At 39.1% G+C, this 22,360-nt stretch overlaps 1 protein-coding gene across 4 annotated transcripts in view; it reads left to right on the top strand.

The window, feature by feature from the left end:
• PHC2 (polyhomeotic homolog 2) overlaps positions 1–22,360 on the top strand; it is a 116,396-nt gene that overhangs the window by 12,909 nt on the left and 81,127 nt on the right. The gene's annotated exons all lie outside the window — the stretch shown is intronic.

Genomic DNA, 22,360 nt, shown 5'->3' with positions numbered 1-22,360 from the left:
GGTGTTCTGTATATGAAGATGAGCTGTATTGTGCTGGCCCTGTCTATGCTCATCATGATGTCCCTGTCGCTATTATAACTCCTCTCAACCTTCATCTCTCCTAAGCACAAAGCTCTCATCACTTAGTGAATTCCTATGGAGAATGAATCGATTACATCCCCTTTTTAGACTTCTGCTATTTAAATTCTTAATTTACTCTCATTTCCCCAAACGTCAGGCACTCTACGTTAGTGCTCTTAGTCACATATTAAACATTTCAGGCCCTACTTCCTATCCTTTACTAGCTTACAAAGTCCTTACTCTCTTCATTCTTTTTTCTTACCCCAAGGACACAGATACCAGAATTGCAGACTGCATTATTTTCCATGTTTTTTCTTTTTTTCTTTTTCTTCTTATTTTATTTGAGAGGCAGGGTGTGTGTGTGACCAGGGAAGGGGCAGAGGGAGAAAGATTCTCTCTCTTTGAAAGAATCTTTTTTTTTTTTCATTTTTTTTCAATGTTTACTTATTTTTGAGACAGAGACAGAGTGTGAGCAGGGGAGGGGCAGAGAGAGAAGAAGACACAGAATCTGAAGCAGGCTCCAGGCTCTGAGCTGTCAGCACAGAGCCCTATGTAGGACCCGAACTCACGAACCATGAGATCATGACTTGAGCTGAGGTCGGACACCCAACCGACTGAGCCACCCAGGCGCAGCCTCTTTGAAACAATCTTAAGCAGGCTTCACACTCAGCACAGAGCCCAACGCGGGGCTCAATCCCATGACCCTGGGATCATGACCTGGGCGAAAGCAAGAGTTGGACACTCAACTGACTGAGCCACCCAGATGTCCACCCCCCACCCCTCACTACCCGGTGCTTTTTCTATGTGGCGTTAATGCCTTTCACCCATGAGATCACAGTCCCCAAAGGAAAAACTCCTCCCACTCTGAAAATCAGGAAATTGAAGATGAGAGGATATTTCCACTGCAATAGAATAACAGAATTTTGTTAGAAATAGTAGTATTTAGTCCATAATAATACATTGTGATTATGGTTTATTGAGCACTTATTACATATGTTAATTGCCATGCTAGAACTTTACATGAATTCTTATTTAAACCTCAAAGCAACTCTGCAGGGTAAGAACTCTTATGACGCCTATTTTACAGATGAAGAAACAGGCTCAAAGAGGTGCAATGATTTGTCCAAGGTCACATCGTTAACACATAATAGCATCAGATCCCGAACTTAGGCCTGATTCTAGAAGTGCATTTCTTCACTACTGTGGAGCACAGAGTAAAGGTGCAGGGTCTGAGTGGAGGTATCTGTGGCCAGCAAGAGTGAGCCAGTTGTCTTCAATGTTTAGCCATAACTGCAATCATCAAATCTAGTTCTTGGTTCTTTTTTTCTTTTGTAATTTTATTTTATTTTGGAGAGAGAGAGCATACTCAATCAGCAGGAGAGGGGCTGAGGGTGGGAGAGAGAGAGAGAAAGGGGGAGAGAGAATCTTAAGCAGTCTCCACAATCAACATGGAGCCTGACATGGGGCTCGATCCCACAACCCTGGGATCATGACCTGAGCCAAAAATCAAGAGTTGGTCACAGAAGACTGAGCCCCCCAGGCGCCCCTCTTGTTTCTTACTAATCATTTTAATAAGCTATTTTATTTGGATCATAATGGCACAGTAATTTTCTAGTAGCAGCCCCTCCCTCCAAAGTTGTGATGTTTGTCATAATTTTATAGATTTGACTTTGTATGTTGGCCCTACAGAGATGTTATAGTTCATGACAGATGCTATGCTCATAGTTCTGGGACCTACTTCAGGTGAACAGACTGTGCCTTGGCATATGGCTGCATATTCTAACAGGTTTGTTGTAGAGACACCTAAATGTCCTTTTAAAAATGTTATATATGGGGGCACCTGGGTGGCTCAGTCAGTTAAGCATCTGACTCTTGGTTTCGGCTCAGGTCATGATCTCACGGTCATGAGACTGAGCCCCAAGTCAGGCTCTGAGCTGAGTGTGGAGCTTGCTTGGGATTCTCTCTCTCCCCCTCTTCTCCTCCCCCACTCGCATTCTGTCTCTCTCTGTCTCTCTCTCTCTCAAAATAAATAAACATTTTTTTTTTCAATGTTATATATGTTGTAGTTTCCACACAACCTCAGTCTACCCCCAGGGATGGGTGTAGTAGGCTGAATAATAGCTATCCAAAGATAATTAGGTCCTAACCCCTGGAACCTATAAATGTTACCTTATAAGGAAAAGGGGTCTTTGCAGACATGATTATGTTAAGAATCTTGATATGGGGAGATTATCCTGGGAATCTGGGCAGACCCTACCTCCAGCCATAAATGTCATCCTAAGGGAGAGGCAGAGGGAGATTTGACAACAGAGATGAGGAGGCAATGTAAACACAGAGGGAGAGATTACAGGGGTGCAGCCACAAGCCAAGGAATGTGGACAGCTGCCAGGACTCAGAAGAGTCCAGGAGTGGATTCTCCATGAGAATCTCTAGGGGGAGTGCAGCCTTGTCAACCCCTTGGTCTCAGCCCAGTGAGACTGATACTGAAATTCTGGCCGCCAGGACTGGGAGAGAATAAACTTCTGTTGTTTTAAGTCAGGGATTTTGTGGTAATTTGTTATGCTAGCCACAGGGAACTAGTGCAATGAAAATGGTCACTTTTTGTACTGCTTAGTTCATTTAGAGGGTGTATACCATGTCTTAGTAAAGGTAACAACCAACTACTGTAACATGAATAATAACAATAGTTTCAGCAGATAATTGTGTAATGCTCACTATGTGCCAGGTACTATTATACACATTTGAGATGTATTTACTCATTCAATTTTCTTTCTTTTTTTAATTTTCTTTAATGTTTATTCATTTTTGAGAGAGAGAGAGAGAGAGAGAGAGAGAGAGAGAGAGAGAGAGAGACGGAGTGCGAGCAGGGGAGGGGCAGAGAGGGAGAGAAACACAGAATCTGAAGCAGGCTCCAGTCTTCAAGCTGTCGGGACAGAGCCCGAGACAGGACTCAATCTCATGAACTGTGAGATCGCAACATGAGCCAAAGTTGGACACTTAACCAACTGAGCCACCCAGGGGCCCCTACTCATTCAGTTTTCATAACAGCCCTATGAGGGGAGTTCTATTACTGTCTCCACTTTAAGTGGGAACATTGAAGTACAGAGAAGTTGGGTAACTTGGCCAAACTTAGGTAACTAGTAAGTAGTAGGGCTAGGACCTGAACACAGGCAGTCTGGCTCCAAAAGTTCATGCTGTGAAACACCACCGCACCACACAGTAGTTTGCACGTGGGAGGCGTTCAACAAAGGACACTGTGACAGTCCTCTGTGTCAGTCCTCTGGCCACTTCCTCTCTCCACGTTTTCTGCCATGTTCGCTGCATTTGTCTTCCTCCATTTGTTCTTCCTTATCTTTAATGTCTTGTCTCTGTTGTGTTTTTTTTTTTTCTTTTTATAATAGCCTTGTGTGGTTTTGGTATCAGAGTAATCCTGGCCTCATAAAATGGATAAGAATTTCCCTTTTCTGTTTTCTGGAAGAGTTTATACAGCATTGGTTTTATTTCTTTTTTGAAATTTGAATTCACCAGTAAAATCATCTGGACCTGGCATTTTCTCTATGGAAAGCTTTTAAACCAAGAATTTGTGTTAATAGATAAAGAGCTATTCAAGTTATTTCTTCTTGAGTGAGCTCTAATAGCTTGTATCTTTCTAGGAATTTGTCTGTTTCATCTAAGTTGATTACTGTATTGGCTATAGGATCCTTTTAATGTCTGTGGGATCTTTCATTCTTATTATATATGGCAATTTGTGTTTTTAATCTCTTTTTTCCCCTAGTCAGTCTGATTAGATATTTATCAAGGTTATTGAATTTTTTCAAAGAACCAGCTTTTCATTTCATTGATTTTTCTCTATACTTTTTCTGCATTCTGTTTCATTGATTTCCATTCTCATCTTTATTATTTCCTTCCTTATGTTACATTTCATTTGCTCTTCTGTTTCTAGCTTCTTAAAGTGGAAGCAAAGATGAATGATTTGAGATCTTTCTTGTTTTCTAATATAGGTGGTTTAATTCTATAAATCTTCCTCTAAGTATGGCTTTAGCTATATCCCATAGATTTTGGCATGTAACATTTTTGTTTTCATTTAGTTCAGAATATCTTCTAATTTCCCATGTGATTTCTTCTTTGACCCAGGAACTATTTTGAAGTATGTTGTTTTGTTTCCACATATTTAGGATTTTCCCAATAGCTTTCTGTTACAGATTCAAGTATAATTTTGTTATGTTCAGAAAATATAGTTTGTATGATTTTAATTCTTTTAAGTTTATTAAGACTTATTTTATGATCCAGAACATGTATTCTGTTGTTATTGATATATATATTATTTGGTCCTCTGTAATGTGTCTTTTTTTTCCCCCTCTGGCTACTTTTATTTATTTATTTTAATGTTTGTTTATTTTGGGAGAGAGAGAGAGAGAGAGAGACAAAGCATGAGAAGGGGGAGGGCAGAGAGAAAGGGAGATACAGAATCTGAAGCAGGCTCTAGGCTCTGAGCTGTCAGCACAGAGCCTGGTGCGGGGCCTGAACTCATGAACCCGCTAGATCATGACCTGAGCTGAAGTTGGATGCTTAACCAACTGAGCCACCAGGCGCCCCCTGTCTGGCTACTGTTAAGATTCTCTTTTTGTCACTTCAGCAACTTGATTATATTTCTTGGAATCATTTTCTTTCTATTAATTCTGTGTGGATTTGTGCTCCTTGGATCTGTGGATTTATAGTTTTCATCAAATTTGGAAAATTTTTAGCCCTCATTTCTTCATTTTTTCCCATCCCCTTCCTCCCCAGATCTCTTTTCCTTCTAGAACTCCATATTCATGAATGTTAAATTGCTTGCTATTGTTCCACCATTCAATGATGCTCTGTTCATTTTATTCTGTCTTCTTTCTCTCTGTGCTTCATGTTGGATAGTTTCTAAGGCAGTGTCTTCAAGTTCACTGATCTTTTCTTCTGAAGTTCCCAATCTATTGTTAATCTAATTCAGCATATTTTTACTTTCAGGTGTTATATTTTAGGCTCTAGATGTTTAAGGTGTTTTTAAAAAATCTTCTTTCTCTTCTCCTCATTTTCCTCTACTTCTTAAAGATGTGGAGTGTATTTGTTAAAGGTATTTTAATATCCTTTTCTGCAGGCTCTTTTGTCTCTATTATTTCTGGGTATGTTTTTATTTAAGTTGTTTTCTCCTGGTTAACAAGTTTCTTTACATGCCTGGAGATTTTTTTTTTATTGCATACTGGACATTGTTAATTTTATATTCTTAGCTGCTATATTTTGCTGTGAAATGTACTTAAATTACCTGGAATCATTTTGATTCTCTTAGGGACTGCTTTTATGCCTTGTTATGAGGGTCTAGAGCAGCCTTTATTCTAGGACAAATTTAGCTCCCACTACTATCGCAATACCCTTTGAGGATCTAATTCCTTATGTATTACAATGGCTTTCTACTCTGACTGATGTGAACACAAATTATTTCCAGTCCTGTGTGAACTCTGGGAATTATTCTGCTTGCTCTTTTACAGTAGTCCTGAATAGTTTCCTCTCACGCATGTACAAATCTCTGCTCAGCCAAAGACTCCAGGGAGGCCTGTCTATAGATAGATCTGTGGAATATGTCCTGTCCCTCCTCTTCTCTCTCTCTGTATAGCACCATTCTCCCTGGTGCTCTATGCCACAAGTTCTACCCACTTGGCCCCCTGGATCTCTGATCTCAGTCTCCTCAACTCAGTGAGCTCTGTTTGGGCTCCTCATCTGTATACTACTTCCTGGAAACCACCTTCAGGCAGTAAGCTGGTACAATCAAAGGGCTCACTTTCTTTCTCTTTTTTCAGAGAGCATAGGCCTACATTGTTTATCGATCAGTGTCTGAAAAACATTGCTTTATGTATTTTGCCCAGTTGTTTAGTTGTTTAAGACAGGAAGGTAAATCTGATCCCTGTTTTATCCAATTTTTAGTGAAAGTCTCTAACATCTTTTCGAGGGAACTTACATGTTGATAGTAGGGGTTTTTTTTGTTTTTTGGTTTTTTTTTTTTTTAAGGAAACTTGGGTCACTTCAGACATGGCTTTTGAATAGTTGAAAAGTAGATTTATATTTAAAGTAATAGTCAGGGCACCTGGGTGGCTCAGTCAGTTGGGCAGCCAACTACAGCTCAGGTCATGATCTCGCAGTCTGTGAGTTTGAGCCCCACATCGGGCTCTGTGCTGACAGCTCAGAGCCTGGAGCCTGCTTCCGATTCTGTGTCTCCCTCTCTCTGCCCTTTCCCTGCTTGCTCTGTCTCTCTCTCTCTCAAAAATAATAAAACACTAAAATCAATCAATCAATCAATCAATCAATAAATAGTCATACATCTAGATAAATCAAAAATAGGGTTTAGGAAATCTAAAGACTGATTCATTGTTATTAGGATGGCAGGAGATCAAAAAGGAATTTCAAAATAGGGCTAACTCTACCCAGATGGTGATTTACTGAGGTGCCATGGTTGTTCAGGGCTGTATCCAGTTACTGAGTCTTGGCTTACAAGGGTTTTAACTACCCTACCATCTATTTAAATTCTTTCTTTGCTAATGTTTAGTTTATGCCTCACCCCAATATTCAAACAAGAAAGAAACACTCAGAACCACTGAGATAAAGATCAAAACCATAGTGAGACAATTGAAGCAAATGCTAAGTGTTTGAACTGTGGAATCTCCACCCACTACCGACTGTCTGACCTCAGAATTGATATTTCTGTCCATCCTTGCGGGCCACATTAAAGTGAGGCCAATGACAACAGTATATCCTTAGGCTAAGGGCAAAAATCAACCTCAACTGTTAACTGTTTGTGTGAGAGAGACAGAGACAGAGAGAGAATATGTACAAATATGCATGTGCACATATTTAGCATTTGATTTGTGCCAGGCAGCTCATTTAATCTTCATAATAACCCTATGGATTTGGCTTTTAGGTATTACATATTAGGTATTCAGTGAAAAGGCTGAGATTCAGAGATACCAAATGACTTGTGCAAGTTCACGATGCCATACTGCATTACCCTCAGTGGCACCATAATTCTGTTGTCAGTAGACCATAAACACAACCTGGGACCATTCATCTTGCAAGTCTGTACTCTGGGCCACAAGAGGTATTATAAGACAGAATTGGATAGATAATCACAGTGACTTTCATTACAAAAACAATTCAAAGTTCATAATTTACACACAGTGGATCAAAACAATAAGGCAGTGAGGGCAGTACATGATTTTTTTTAAGATTTATTTATTTTGAGAGAGAGAGAGAGAGAGAGAGGGAGAGAGAGAGAGAGCACAAAGCAGGGGAGGGGCAGAGAGAGAGAGGGAGAGGAAGAATCCTAAGCAGGCTCCTGTGCTATCAGCCAAATCCAACAGCAGGGCTTGATCTTAATAGATCATGACCTGAGCCAAAATCAAGAGCCAGACACTTAAGCAACTGAACCACCCAGGCGCCCCCAAGGACAGTACATTATTATCTATATAGGCCAATTTAACTGAAAAAGACTGGTATACCTCCAATACCTCAAAGACCAATATTTTAGTTTGAGGTTGTAGTTACTGTTATTAGCAAAGCCCAACAGTGTTTGCAATTTTGTCTTTTAAACTTATGATCATCATAAAGAACCTTCACATTTGAGATTGCTACCATGGAATGTTTTTTCTGTGGTTGCTTTCCAGCTGTGCCATGTTGTATAAAATTCTACATCAAAGTCATAATTTTATCTACTTTGCTAGCAATTTCCTTGACATAGTTCATCACAATGAAGCTACCTCAAGTTCCTGCTCTAATTGTTTTTTCTACCTATGCCCTGTCTAGTGTTGGTAGACTGGCTATATTTCAAGACTTTGCTATTCAATAGTAGGCTCAATAAATACTTGTTAATTTAGCAATGCTAGTTAATCTATTATTCATTCTATTTCTGGTAAAACCTTGATTATAACTACTTAAAAATCCATATGTAAAGTCCCTGATGATAACCCCAGGTTTCTTCCATAAAGACATAAAAGCCTATACTTTGGCTTGTGGCTAATTGGATATTAGTGCCTTACTTTCAAAGTCTACAGCAGTTTTTAAAATTCTGTTTTTGAATTTGTCAATGAACATGCTATCCTTCATATACAAGGTTCTGGTGCATCATGAGTACTCTTTTGCTTTTTTTTGCTTTTTTTTTTTTTTTTTTTTTTTAGTTTATTCATTTTGAGAGAGGGGTGGGGGCAGAGAGAGAGAGAGAGGGAGAGAGAGAGAGAGATTACCCTAAGCAGGCTCTGCACTGTCAGCATAGAGCCTGATGCAGGGCTCAAACTCACAAACCACGAGACCATGACCTGAGCCAAAACCAAGAGTTGGATGCTTAACCAACTAAGCTACCCAAATGCCCCTCAAGTTTTGGCTTCTACTATTAGAGATAAGTTGTTCGGAATCAGAGCATTTGCCATTTATCTAGGTAGGGTCTAGGCAGGGTACCTATATCTGAGTAGTGTTAGTGAGGTTTTATCCAGTGTGAAATGTGCTTACCTCTTAAAAGATTAAAGGTATAACTCTATCAGGCAATCAACATCGTGCTTTTTATATAAAAAATGAAGAGTCAGGATTCACATCTTGTTTTTTTCTTTCTCTTCACCAAAATTTAGGGTGAAGCTAGTAGTCATTCAATAGAATAGAGATGATGTTAGTGTTTGTGTGTATGTATATAGTAACACCTTGACTATTAAGTGGCCATATAAGTAATAGTTATGAGGAGGACCCTTTCTGGTATTGTATCTTCTGACTGTAATAAATGCACGTTAGTTCTAATAGGTTTTTGATATATTCCTTAGGATTTTCTACAAACACAATTATGTCATCTGCAAATAAAGACAGTTTTACTTCTTCCTTTCCAAGCCTTATGCCAGTTTTGCCCTGCCTTATCTAGAACCCCCAGAATAATATTGAATTGTCATTCCCAATTTTAGAGAGGACGCATTTGGTCTTTCACTAAATACATATGCTGTTCGCTATAGGTTTGTGTTACATGTCCTTTGACACATTGAGGAAGTTTTTCTATTCCTAGTTTGCTGAGAGCCTCTAAGATTGGGTATTGAATTTTGTCAAGCGTTTTTTACTTCATCTATAGTGAAGATCAAGTGACTTTATTTCTTTATTCTGTTAATACAGTGATTTGCATTGACTGATTTTCAAATGTTAAATTTTTTCATAATATAACAAAGAAGTGGAGATAGTCTAGTACATATTCTGTGCATTTGTTGGATTTCTGGCAAATTGTAAGGTAGTTTAAAATCTCTGGGCTTATTCCCTAGTCGTCCCTCAGTTACAAAGCTATGTGTTAAAGACATAATAATCAACAATAATACACCTTTTTGGGGAGAACAGTGATTATTTGAAGTCTTCCCAATTTGTGATTTAAATATATTTTAGTGAAATCTGAACTAGTGCAAGGAGAATATAGTATTTACACTGGCTTTCGGACCATTTACTTCTCCCTTAGTTCACAGAAAAATAATCTTGATTCTTTTGAGATCTTCCTTTTTAAATAAATGAATATACTAGGTAATGAAACTAACAGGTAATATGTAATTGTTGAGAATTAATTCGCTGTATATTTAGAAGTTATTTTGGAGTGAAAATCGTAATAAGCAGAGTTTCCAGGTGAAGAAAGGCTTGGTTGTTCATCTAGTGATAAAGAAAAGGAAGACCCCCAGACTTGGTGCCTTGATTTATCATGCTTGCTGTTCAACTATGACCATAATATAATGTTCATTCTCTTTACAGGAAGGCATTTTTATTGTTTGTTACTAGGTATTACTGGGCCTGTTTTGTTATAGCAACTGCTATTTTGGTAAAGAAGGCATTTAAATATAGTAAGAGTGATTCATCCCCCCCCCCTACTGCCACTTCAGTTCTACAAATGGAAACAGCACTGAAGGGAACATCAGCTGATTTAGTCTTCCATTGAGGTTCTATTTGCAGAGCCCACAATTGCTAAAGGCTCAGTCTGCCCGCTACCTCAACAGACCTTTTATACAAATGAAATTGAATCGAGCAGACAAGTGAATCGGTGTGTCTGGAACATGGGCCTGCAATCTCACTGCCCTTCTCATGTGCATAGCTGCATTTCCCAGGCCTCTCTGCACACACACCGTGCGTGGGGTCAAACCCAATCAGGTGCTCTCATCATCTCTTTTACAGGATGGGCCTCTTCAGCTTCGAGAAGCAGCATGACCTGTTCCATTCAGCTGCTCTCAAGCCCATTCTTTAGCTTCTTCTCTTATGTTCCTGTGGAGCGAGGCTCTGGGCTTGTCCTGCACATGCTCCCTAAGAGAGTCATTCACAGAGCCCGTCTCCTCTCTAAGGGGAAGCAGTGAGCCAGTGAGGAAAGAGATGATGGGTTGCACCAACCAGAGGGGATGAGTGAGGCATGTTAAGAATTGTATCAGTGCAGTAATCTTACAGGGTCTTGACTTGAGCTGGTATGTTTTTCCTGGAAATTCCAGTTGATTCCTGGCATTCATTTTTTCTATTTAAAGGACTGGGACAGGTTTGATTCTCTCCAAACCACAGAAACAATTAAACAGCAGAAGCAATTAAGAGCCTTATTGACCGGCACCATACAGAGCTACTAAATATGCAACAGACAGACCTTCCAGGGGAAATACATGAGGCTGTTATACTAATGACTTTCCCTTTGGGTATTCTCTCAAAATATTTTTATTTAGTTTGCATGTGAGAGATAATATAAAGTCATAAGGATAGTTTACTATGGAGATTATGTGGTAGAAACCAATCGTATTGTAAGTATATGACATTCTGTTAACAGAATTCTGTTACTCATTTATGTGGGTAAATTTCTGACTATTAGTGATCAGTTCCGTTCAAGAAATGCATATTATGAGTCATCTACCCACTGGTGATGGATGAATGTTACTCCATTCTGGGTGGCCAAAAAGCTGAGAAAAGCTGTATATGAACCAAGCATGGAGAGAGGATAGAATTAGGAGAGTACAGACTTCTGTGCTAATCAGTGATAGATGGGTTGGATCTAGAAATGACTGGTCTGAGGTGGCCAATTACATTTATCTATAGGGAAAGGAACTCTAGTTTCTTTCATAATAATCAAGTTTTTCTTACTATAAAAGTAATATGAAAAAAGTAATATGTTTTCATTATAGAATACTCAGCAGGAAAAAAGTGCACAAAGACAAGAAAAAAACCATTGCTATCCTACCACCCCAAAGTAATGCTGTTAACATTTTGTTTTAGATCCTTCTAGTTTTTATGAATACACATATATTTTTTACCAAAAAAATCTTACCATATATGTTCTTTCATAAATTACTTTTACCATCTTATTGTGAACATTTTTGTTTCATTAGAGTATTCTATTATATGAAGGTACAGTTACTAATCCCCTTCTGATGAGATTTTAAGTGTTTTATCTTTCCTCTCATGATGATCATCCAGGTAGCTAAATCTTTGTGAACACCCATGAATATGTTTTTTAAGTTTATTTATTTATTTTGAGAGAGCACAAGCAGGAGAGGGGCAGAGAGAGAGGGAGGAGAATCCCAAGCAGGTTCTGTATTGTCAGCACAGAGACCAATGTGGGGCTCAATCCCACAAACCGTGAGATCATGACCTGAGCCAAAACCAAGAGTCAGATGCTTAACCAACTGAGCCACCCAAGTGCCCCAACATCCATGAATATTTTCAAGAGAAATTCATAAACATCTAATTAATGGGTCAAAAGTTGTATAAAATACAATGGTTCTTGATGCATATTTTAAAAATGTCCCCCAGGCGCCTGGGTGGCGCAGTCGGTTAAGCGTCCGACTTCAGCCAGGTCACGATCTCGCGGTCCGTGAGTTCGAGCCCCGCGTCAGGCTCTGGGCTGATGGCTCGGAGCCTGGAGCCTGTTTCCGATTCTGTGTCTCCCTCTCTCTCTGCCCCTCCCCCGTTCATGCTCTGTCTCTCTCTGTCCCAAAAATAAATAAACATTGAAAAAAAAATTAAAAAAAAAAAATGTCCCCCAATTTATGCATCTGTCAACAGTGAGTGTGTGAAAAAAGTCTGACCTTTAAGTTGCACATAATTGAACAGTATCAAACTATTTGTATTTACCTACTTGTATATACTTGCACTCTGAAGAAATCATCAAAGTTGATATAGTTTTCATTAAAAAAAAATTAAGTAGTTTTCATTGCTTTAAGTATTCAGCTAATGTCCTAGTAGGTGGGAGACAAGGAAAGAGATGAATTCCTGAAAATCTAGTTGTTCTCAGGTGCCTTTAAGCCCGAGGATGGTAATAAAGAAGACTGGAATTTTATCTTTTTTGTCCTAGGTCCTTGATAAAAGGGGGTACTCCTTAAAAACAAGAAGGATCTCTAATCTTAAGGGTGCCTTGCTGGCTCAATTGGTAGTGAATGTGACTCTTGATCTTGGGGTTGTAAATTGGAGCTCCATGTTGGGTGTAGAGATTACTTAAAAATAAAAATCTTAAAAAAGAGAGAAGGTAAAAAAAAAAAAAGAGAGAGAGAGAGAAGGATCTCTAATCTCAAGAGCTTACTATCTTGTTAGGAGAGAGGACCTATGTGTACAAACATCATGCAAATAACAAATTCACATAATTCAAATGGTTATTTTCTTTTTGGTTAACATTTTAAATATGTTATCCCTTTTGCTTACAAACAGAATCTGACAGAATGTGACCAACTTGATTCCCTCCCTCCCCTCTTTAAAAGTCATCTGTTGTTGGGGCACCTGGGTGGCACAGTTAGTTAAGCATCCAGCTTCAGCTCAGGTCATGATCTCAGGTTTGTGAGTTCAAGCTCCACCTCAGGCTCTGTGCTGACAGCTCAGAGCCTGGAGCCTGCTTTGGATTCTGTGTCTCCTTCTCTCTCTGCCCCTCCCATCTCTCTCTTTTTCTCTCAAAAATAAACAAACATTTTAAAAAATTGATAAATAAAAATAAAAGTCATATGTTGGCTTCCCATCATGCTTAATCTAGGAACTTTCATTGCTGGTAGTGGTAGCTTAGATAATTAGGACCAATGAGGAGAATTAGAAAAGTTGAGAGAAATATTCTTGTTATTTTTTCTTAAATGTATCAAAGAGCTAACAAAATAGTAAGATAGTACTGCACTGTAATCTAAGGTAAAGCAAGAACCTAGAAGGCAAGGTCACCACTCGAAGCCCCTTTTTCTCTGAAGGCATTTGCTAGCCTGGAAGAAATACTTGTGAAATAAAACTGAGTTTTTGGTAGCCTTATAGAGCAAGGGAAGCAGGAATCAAAACCTAACATTTAACCTAGGTAAGAAATCTAATAAACCCTCCCCTTCTCTTAAGCTGGGAATGTAAAGAGTTACACCTTCAGAATGACAGTAACCTGGAAGTAAACCATCCCTGGAGAAGTTCAAATTTGTGTCACTTAGGTGGTCCATGGAACTGCAAACTTTTAACTTAGCCCAGAATGGTTCCATACTAGTAGTGTCTTGGGGTGCCTGACAGAAACAAAGGAAAATCCTTTCTAAAGGATGGTGCCATTATCCTAGGACTCAAGTTAATTTTAAAATAATTTTTTCAAGTATAATAACCAGCAATCAAAGGTAATAAAAAATAACAAGATACCCTGAGTAATAGCCAACAGAAATAACAGACAACACAAGATCCCACAAAACTTCAGATATTGCAATTATGAGACCAACTATAAAACAGTTTTGCTGACTATACTTAAAGACATTGTTAATTTTTTTAATATTTATTTTGTGTGTGAGGAGGGGAGGGGCAGAGAGAAGGAGAGAGAGAATCCCAAGCAGGCTCCATGCTGTCAGCATAGAGCCCAACATGGGGCTCGACCCCACAAACCATGAGATCATGACCTGAGCCAGAATCAAGAGTCAGATGTTTACCCAACTGAGCCACCCAGGCGCCACTAAAGAGATTTTTTTAATAAGCTTGAAAATATCTGCAGGAACAGAAATCTATAAAAAGCATTTTAACAGATTTGAAAAAGAACTAAATAGAGCTTCTAAAACTGAAAACTACAATAGCCCAAATTAAGAACTCAGTGAACATATTTATTAGCAGATTATACACAGCTGAGGAGAGAACTGAATGATCTGAGGAAATTATCCAGAATGCAGCAGAGAAGATAAAATGATAGAACATATACAAGATAGGATATTTGAAGAGGTAATGGCTGAGAGTGCCAAACTGCTGAGTTCTAAATTGCTTCTTCACACTTTCTGAGGCTCTCATTAAAAGCATGTTAGGTCTTCTTATTCTATCCTTCATGTCTCTTATCCTATCTTGAGATAGGATTTCTAGAGATAAAAGGTGTTACTTCAAAAGAATAAACATTTTCATTTATCAGAAAGATATAAGAATTTTAAAATTATATGCACCCAATAAAATGGTCTCAAAATGCATAAAGCAAAAAATTTGCAGAACTCTGAGGACAAAGATAATTTTATAGTCAAGATATCTTGTTTACTTTCTCTTGTATATGCTATAACAAGCAGGAAAAAAATAATACATAAGATTTGAATAACAACAAATTTCACTGATGGACATAATATAGAACACTAAACCTAACAACAGCAGAATACATAATCTTTTCAAACACACATGGAAAATTTATAAAAATTGACCTTGTACCAGACCATAGAGCTAGTCTCAACAAATTCTACAGGATTAAAATCACACATAATTATGCTCTCTGACGACAGTATAATTATACTAATAAGATAAAAGTGACTGGAAACATACACTGTGCCATAAACATTTAGAAATCAAGCAGTATATCGCTTCTCGGCCTTTTGGCTAAGATCAAGTGTAGAAATCAAGCAGTATACTTCTATGTAAATCATGGGTCAAAGAACAAATCATAGTAGACATCAGAAAATGTTAACTGAATAATGAAAAATATTATACATAAGAACTCCTGGGGTATAACTAAAGCTGAATTAGAATTTTATAGCTTTAAACTCATCCATCTCAAGAGGTTAGAGGAAAAACAACAAACTAAACCTGAAGAAAATAGAAGGAAGGAAATCAGAAAGACAAGAATAGAAATGAATGAAATAGAAGATATTCACAGAGAATTGGCAAAGCCAAAGTTGACTCTTTATGAAGACTAGTAAGATTATAAATCCTTATAAAGACTGATCAAGAAAAAAATACACAAATAACCCAAACCAAGAATGAAACAGAAGACACTTCTGTAGATCCTACAGACATTAAAAAGCATACATTTAGGGGCCCCTGGATAGCTCAGTCAATTAAGCGTCTGACTCTTCATTCCGGCTCAGGTCATGACCTCATGGTTCATGGGTTCAAGCCCCAAATTGGACTCTGCACTGATAGCATGGAGCCTGCTTGGGATTCTCTCCCTCTCTGCTCCTCCCTTGCTCACATGTGCTTTCTCTCTCCTCTCTTTCTCGAAATAAGCATTTAAAAAATACATTTATAAAAGAATGAACTCCAATTTCTTATTTTGTGTGTGTACAGTCCTATGTTATCTAATCCCTGCATTCCTCTCATTTTATGCCAATTGCTCTCTTGTCTACTATGCAGTTGTCAAACACGGCCAAGTTTGTTTCTATCTTAGAGACTTAACCAGTCACTTTTTCTAGGATCCAATGACTGTCTTCTTGTAATTTGAGCTCAATTTTAATTATAACATCCTCAGAAAGACCTTTCCTGATCATCAGTCTAAAGTAACCACCAGTCATTCGCTGTCACATTTCCCAATTTTAATTCCCTAAACAGCACATAACACTACCTGACCTTTTAATTGTTTGCTTTTTGCCCAAACATAAAACACATGGAAGTAGGAATTTATCTTGCTCACCACTCTGTCCCAGAGTGCACACAGTAGGTGCTCAGTAAATATTTGTTGATTGAAATACCATCTCCTGATTCAGTTATGGAAAGGTAGACTGGAGAAATAAGGTAAAAAATAGAAACAAAATGAAGAAAAACTCAAACTAAAAACCTATTGTATGCAAAAATATAGCATAAAAAAGGAAAGAAGAGACAAAAATGTGCACAATGGATTGAAAGAGAAGAAGATACTTTATATAGTACTGTTGTGTTTCAAAAAATTCTTAATTGGAGAAAGGAACTAACTTTATTGAGCTCCTTCTTTGGAGGAGGCCTAATTTCCAGATGATGTTTCTTGAAAGGTTTCAGTCCTACTTAGAGCTACGACCAAAGTAATTTTCCTTGTTTTCAACCACTTTCTAGGAAGAAAAGGGAGCAAGTTTTTGTTTTTGTGGAATAATACTTGCCTAGGACTCCTGGTACTGCCGTTCAGTGAGACAGATTACTGGAAAAACTCATTCTGGAGGGAAATCATGAGTTTCAGGGTTTTTTTTTTAAGTTTATTTATTTATTTTGAGAGAGACAGTGCAAGTGAGGGAGGGGCAGAGAGGGAGGGAGGGGGAGTGAGAGGAAGAGAGAGAGAGAGAGAGAGAGAGAGAATTCCCAAGCAGGCTCTGCACTGCCAGCACGGAGCCTGACGCAAGCCTCAAACTCATGAATTATGAAATCATGACCTGAGCTGAAACCAAGAAGCAGACACTTTAATGAACTGAGCCACCCAGGCACCCTAGAGTTTTGTTCCTAACAGGTTAAGAGTTAGAGGCTTTTAAACATCAAGTAGAGATGTTGACTAGATAATGGGATACATCAGCCTAGAACTCAGAGGAGAGGTCTGAGCTGGAGGTCTAAATCTTTGATGTACAGGTGGTAATTGAAGCCATGGGCATGGATGTGCATGTCTAGAGAGAGAGAATAGAGTATGAAAAAATGAAGTTCTAGGGATGAACCTTGAGAAGCTCCAACATTGAATGGTCAGGTGTTGGGAGACAAACCATTGAAAGAGATTGAGAAGGAATGGCCAGGAGACCATAGTTTCATGAAAGCCAACATGGGACACCTTATCAAAGAAAGAGGATAGTCCACAGTGGTGAATGCTGCTGAGGTGTCAAGGAAAATAAGGAATGAAGTTGGTTTTTTGATTAGTGACAGTAAAGCCTTTGACCTCAGTGAAAGTAATGTCAGCAGAGTGGTAGTGGAATCTGAATCAGTCTTAGTTATGCAATTACAGTGCCCTTGCATACAGTAGACACTTGATACATTTTTAAATTTGTTTTAGTGTGAAGTGTTTAGTTGTACAAAACAATGCATAATATATATGTGTAGAATTTAAAGACTATAGCGTGAACAACATTTACTGATTGTCCAATAGAGCTTTAGAAGACCCTTCTCTGGTTGCATCTACCTTCTTCCTCCATCCAGAAGTATCATTCGACCAACCATTGTAATAAGTATCCCATGCTTTTCTCTAATGGCTTTACCACGGATGAATGATTTCCTAAACAATATACTGTTATTTTTACAATGTAATTTTAGTTTTGACGGCTTTTGAATTCTGTGTAAATGGAATCCTACTGTATCCATTCTTCTGGGTCTCACTTCTGTTGTTCAACATTATGCTTTACAGATTTGTCTGTAGTGATGCATGAGACTGTACATCATTCATTTTTACAGATGTATACTATTCTATTGACTACACCACAATTTATTTTTACATGCTGCTTTTGATGGAAATTTCCAGGTTTTTGCAATACCAAGCAAATACGGCCATGAACATCATAATCCATGCCACCTTATGAACTTATATGTAAGAGCTTTTCTTGGATGGGTGTATACATACGAATAGAATTTCTGAGGCATGGGTTATAGGTCTGCTCAACTTTGTTGTGAAGTACAAACTGTTCTCTGAAGTGGTTGTATGAAGTTACACTCCTGCCCTCTCTTGGGAGAGTTACCATTGCTCCAGATCCTTCCTAGTGTTTGATATTGGCAAACTCTAAGATCACTCAGTATTATGGGTATGAAACTTTATCTCATGATGGTTCTAATCTGCATTTTTCCTGACCATTAATAAGGTGGGAAATTTTGGATGGTTCTGGGCCATGAACTATTTCACAAAAGAGGAAATCCAATTCAAGACTGTTGTCCATTTTTCGCTGTTGTATCTTTTTCTTATTAATTCATAGATAATTTTTAATACTTTGGATACAAATTCTCTTTTGGTTATGTCTGTTGAAAATATTATCTTCAGTAGAAGGCTTGAATTTCACTTTCTTTATGATGTCTTTAATTAATAGAAGTGTTTAATTTTAACGTAGTCAAATTTATCAGTCTTGTTTAAAAATCGTTTCCTACTCTGAAGTCATTATGGTTTTCTCCCACATTTTCTTCTACAAGTCTTATATTTTTGCCTTTTCCACTTAGATATTTAACTAAAATTAATCTCGGGGGTTGGTATGAGGTGGGGAATCAGTTTGGGGTGTTTTTTTTTTTTCATATAGACACCAGCACTATTTAATGACCTGTCCACCCCTTCTGTATTGACTTGATATACTCATCTGTCATATAATAAGTGTTCACAAATGTATGGATCTGTTTGGGGGATCTCTATTTGGTTTCATTCAGTGGTATGCTGGTAAATGTTTCACAACCAGCTCTGCTCTCTCCTCCCCAATACATACAAAAAGCCCTGATTTGTAGCATTTCTTGATTTTTGTGGTCTAAATACTCCCACTGGTCATAGTGGGAGAACCAACATAATGTCACAGAATGCAAAAGTTGGGAAGAGATGCTAGCAATTGGTTCCCAAGAACAATTTATCCCAGGGCTAGTATACTTTTTAAAGAAATTTTTAAATGTTTATTTTTGAGAGAGAGAGAGAGAGCAGAGGAGGGGCAGAGAGAGAGAGAGAGAGAGAGAATCCCAAGCAAGCTCTGTGCTGTGAGTGCAGAGCCCGATGTGGGGCTTGTCTCACAAATGGCAAGATCATGACCTGAGCTAAAACCAAGAGTTGGATGCTTAACTGACTGAGCCAACCAGACGCCCCTCATACTTTTTAAATTACTGTACCTTGATATCTGATGAGGCAGTTCTCCCCAGATTGTCCTTCCCTTCAAGCGTGATGTGTCTGTTCTTGGTCTTTTGCACTTTTCATGGAAATTTTGAAATCAGCTTGTCAAGTTTATTTTTTTTTTAACTTACTAGGATTTATATTGGAATTACACTTAATCTATGGGCTGATTTGGGAATAAATGAAATTCATATAATACAGAGATTTCCAAGTCATGAACACAGTATACGTCTCCATTTGTTTAGGTCTTTTTAAGTGTCTTTCAGTGAATTTTTATAATTTTCTCCCGTAAGTGTCTTGTATACCTTTTGTTAGGTCTATTCCTGAGTGCTTTATATGTTTTGGTGCTGACATAAACTGTTTATCTTTTCAAATTTCATTTATAACTCTTTGTTGCTAGTATATAGAAATGTAATTTATTTTTATATATTAACTTTACAGTCCAAAAATTTTTGCAAACTCTTATTCATTCTATTTAACTGTAGATTCGGTTGGATCTTCCATATACACAATCATGCAATCTATAAATGATGGCAGTTTTGTTTCTTCTTTGTATGAGTATTTTTACTCATACATTTGAATTCTTTTTCTGCCAGAACAGGGTGGCTGGGACAGCCAGTACAACATTAATAAAGTGATAGCAGGCATCCAGTCAGCTTTTCACCATAAAGCATGGTATCTCAGTGCATACCTGTGCAGTTAAAAGCATATTGAGGATTAAACTGAGAGGTGTGGACTAGAAAAGCTATAGCTGCTTTGAAGAAGCAAGGGCTTTGTTGTTTCAGGAAGGTTCTTGATGGACATCCTGATATCCGGACTGAAAAGACTTTGCCCAAATAAGAAAGGCATGCCGGGACAAGAGGAGGAGAAGAGCAAGAACAAAGGTAGGAATGAGCTTGGAGTACAGGTGGCAGAATAGGAGGCTAAGTGATTATAGTTCCTTTTGATGAAATCAGCAAATCCTCTCGGCTTACCCTTTACGATATATTCAGAATCAGACCCCTTCTTACTACTTGTATCGAGACAGCCTATTGCCAAGTACCGTTATCTCCTGCCAGATCTCTGCAAAAGCCTCCTGGCAGCTCTCCGCTTCAGCCCTTGCCCCTCTACCGTCTGTTCTCCATGCAGCAACCAGAGAGATACTTGGAAAATGTAGCTTAGACCATGTCACTCCTTTACTGCCAGCCGCTAATTGCTTCCCAGTTTTTTTGGAGTAAAATCCAAAGTCCCTGCAATGGCCTACAGGGCCCTAGATCAGTGCTCTTCAACCTTGACACTACCGCCATTTGGACCAGATAATTCTTTATGTAGGGGCAGTCCTGTGCATGATAGATGTTCAGCAGCATCCCAGGCCTCTATCCACTGGATACCAGTAGTATCCCAGCCCATGGTTGTGACAACCAAGATATCTCCGGACATTGCCCAATGTCCCTTGGGGGGTAATATTGCCCTCGGTTGAGAACCACTGGCCCACATGCTTCAGTGTACTCCACTCAGCTTCTTTGATCCTACCTTGGCCACACTGGGGCTTCCCTCTTTTTTTTTTTTTTTTTAACTTGACTCTTCCTCAAACCTACATGAAGCATGACCTGACCTTAGGGCCTTTGTGGCAATTCTTCTCTTTGCCTGGGACACTCTTCTTCCAGATAACTACATGGCTCACTTCCTCCCTCATTTGTATCGGGTTTCTGCTCAAATGTCCCTAAAAAGGAGGGTCCTTCTGTGACTACCCTGTATAATAACAACATTCCCTCCCACCCCAGGACCCCTGTCCCCTGGATCCCACTTCACGTTTCTCTAAAGCACTTAACACTGCCAGATATTTGTTTTCTGTCTCCCCCAGCTGGAATATACACTCCACAAGGAAGGGGCTGTGTTTTGTTCACTGCTGTATCCCCAGTGCTGAGAATAATCCCAGGTGCATGGTTGATGTTCAGTAGTCTGTTGAATGAATGAACGGCGATATTGGGGTAGGCGGGGCCAGCGCCCACTGGAGGACAGCAACTCTCACATTAAACTGCATGAATTCTTTCCTGAAGTTTAACTATTAAGGGACTGAAGGAAAAGTCAGTGGAAGTTATAGATGTAAACAGCATCCTAAACCAGTGGGGCTGGGCATGGTGAATTAGAGAAGTGACATTAGCTTCTAGAGGGAAAACCTGTGAGAACAGAACAGCAGTTCAGCCACATTATGATGAGGGAGCAATCAGAACACAAAAGAACAGAGAGAGGAGAGACCCGACAGGTAGCTGCCAGACGCAGAGCGCCCTGCCGTAACTTAGGTTTCACCGGGACACGTGCCAGCTGTGCCGCATTTCCTAACGAAACCCACACCCCGCACGCCGGTCCAGGCTTTCCGAGCCTCCCATTCACGTTGCTATTATAACACCCGCACATGTTGTTCCTCTGTTTCTGCAGCTTGTTCTACCCCACACAAGGCCATGCGAACAGTCTCCCTCGAAAAACTTGAATCATAGCGATCACTTCTCTTTATGAACAAATCTGCAAAGGCTCTGTGCCTCACTTGAAGGCCAGATGTTAGTTTGGCCTTCAAGTTTCTCTTACTACCCTTCCCACCTTCTTTCCCCTCCTATCCTGAGGAAATGGGTTATTGTAGGAACACCTGCTATTGACATTTAATTTACATTGACCAGCCCTCTTCCCAAACACTAGGGTGGTCTTTTTCACGTTAGGGAAGAATTTATATACGGACTGGAGGCCTTTCATTTCCAGACAATTTCCCCAGTGCTGTCATTATTTTTTAAAATATAAAGAAAAATAACGTAATGATCCACTGCTGAATCTTTTTTATTCACACAAAGCAGGGGCAGCATCTGATGTTACTCTAGCCTGGATCTTTTCGGTTGGTAATTTGTCTTCTCGATCTTTCCATATCAACGTGTACAATTCTGATGAACTCCTAACTGGTACAGAGTGTTCTGGCGTGTGTGTGTGTGTGTGTGTGTGTGTGTGTGTGTGTGTGTGTGTGTGAGAGAGAGAGAGAGAGAGAGAGAGAGAGAGAGAGAGAGAGAGAGAGAAAGCATGCTAGTGAGAGAGCCTGCGTGTTCATGCGCGAGTGAGCACACGAACTCTGGAACCAGACTGTCTGCTCTGCCACCTACTGTGAGACTTTAGACAAGCCTCTTAACCTCTGTGAGCCTCCTCTTCCTCATTTATAAAATGGGTAAGTAGCAATACCTATCTCAGAGCTGTCCCGAAGATTAAATGAGATCGTGCGTGTAAAGCATGAGAAACTGCCCACCACATAGTAAGTGCTCAATAAATATTAGCGGTTACTATTTTCACTGTTATTATTTCTGGTGTTTTTACCATTTCTACTGCAGCACTGCT

Source organism: Puma concolor, chromosome C1, assembly GCF_028749965.1.
Source record: "Puma concolor isolate L17-30 chromosome C1, mPumCon1.1.hap2, whole genome shotgun sequence".
Classification (NCBI taxonomy): domain Eukaryota; kingdom Metazoa; phylum Chordata; class Mammalia; order Carnivora; family Felidae; genus Puma; species Puma concolor.
This window is presented reverse-complemented; position numbering and strand designations above follow the sequence as displayed.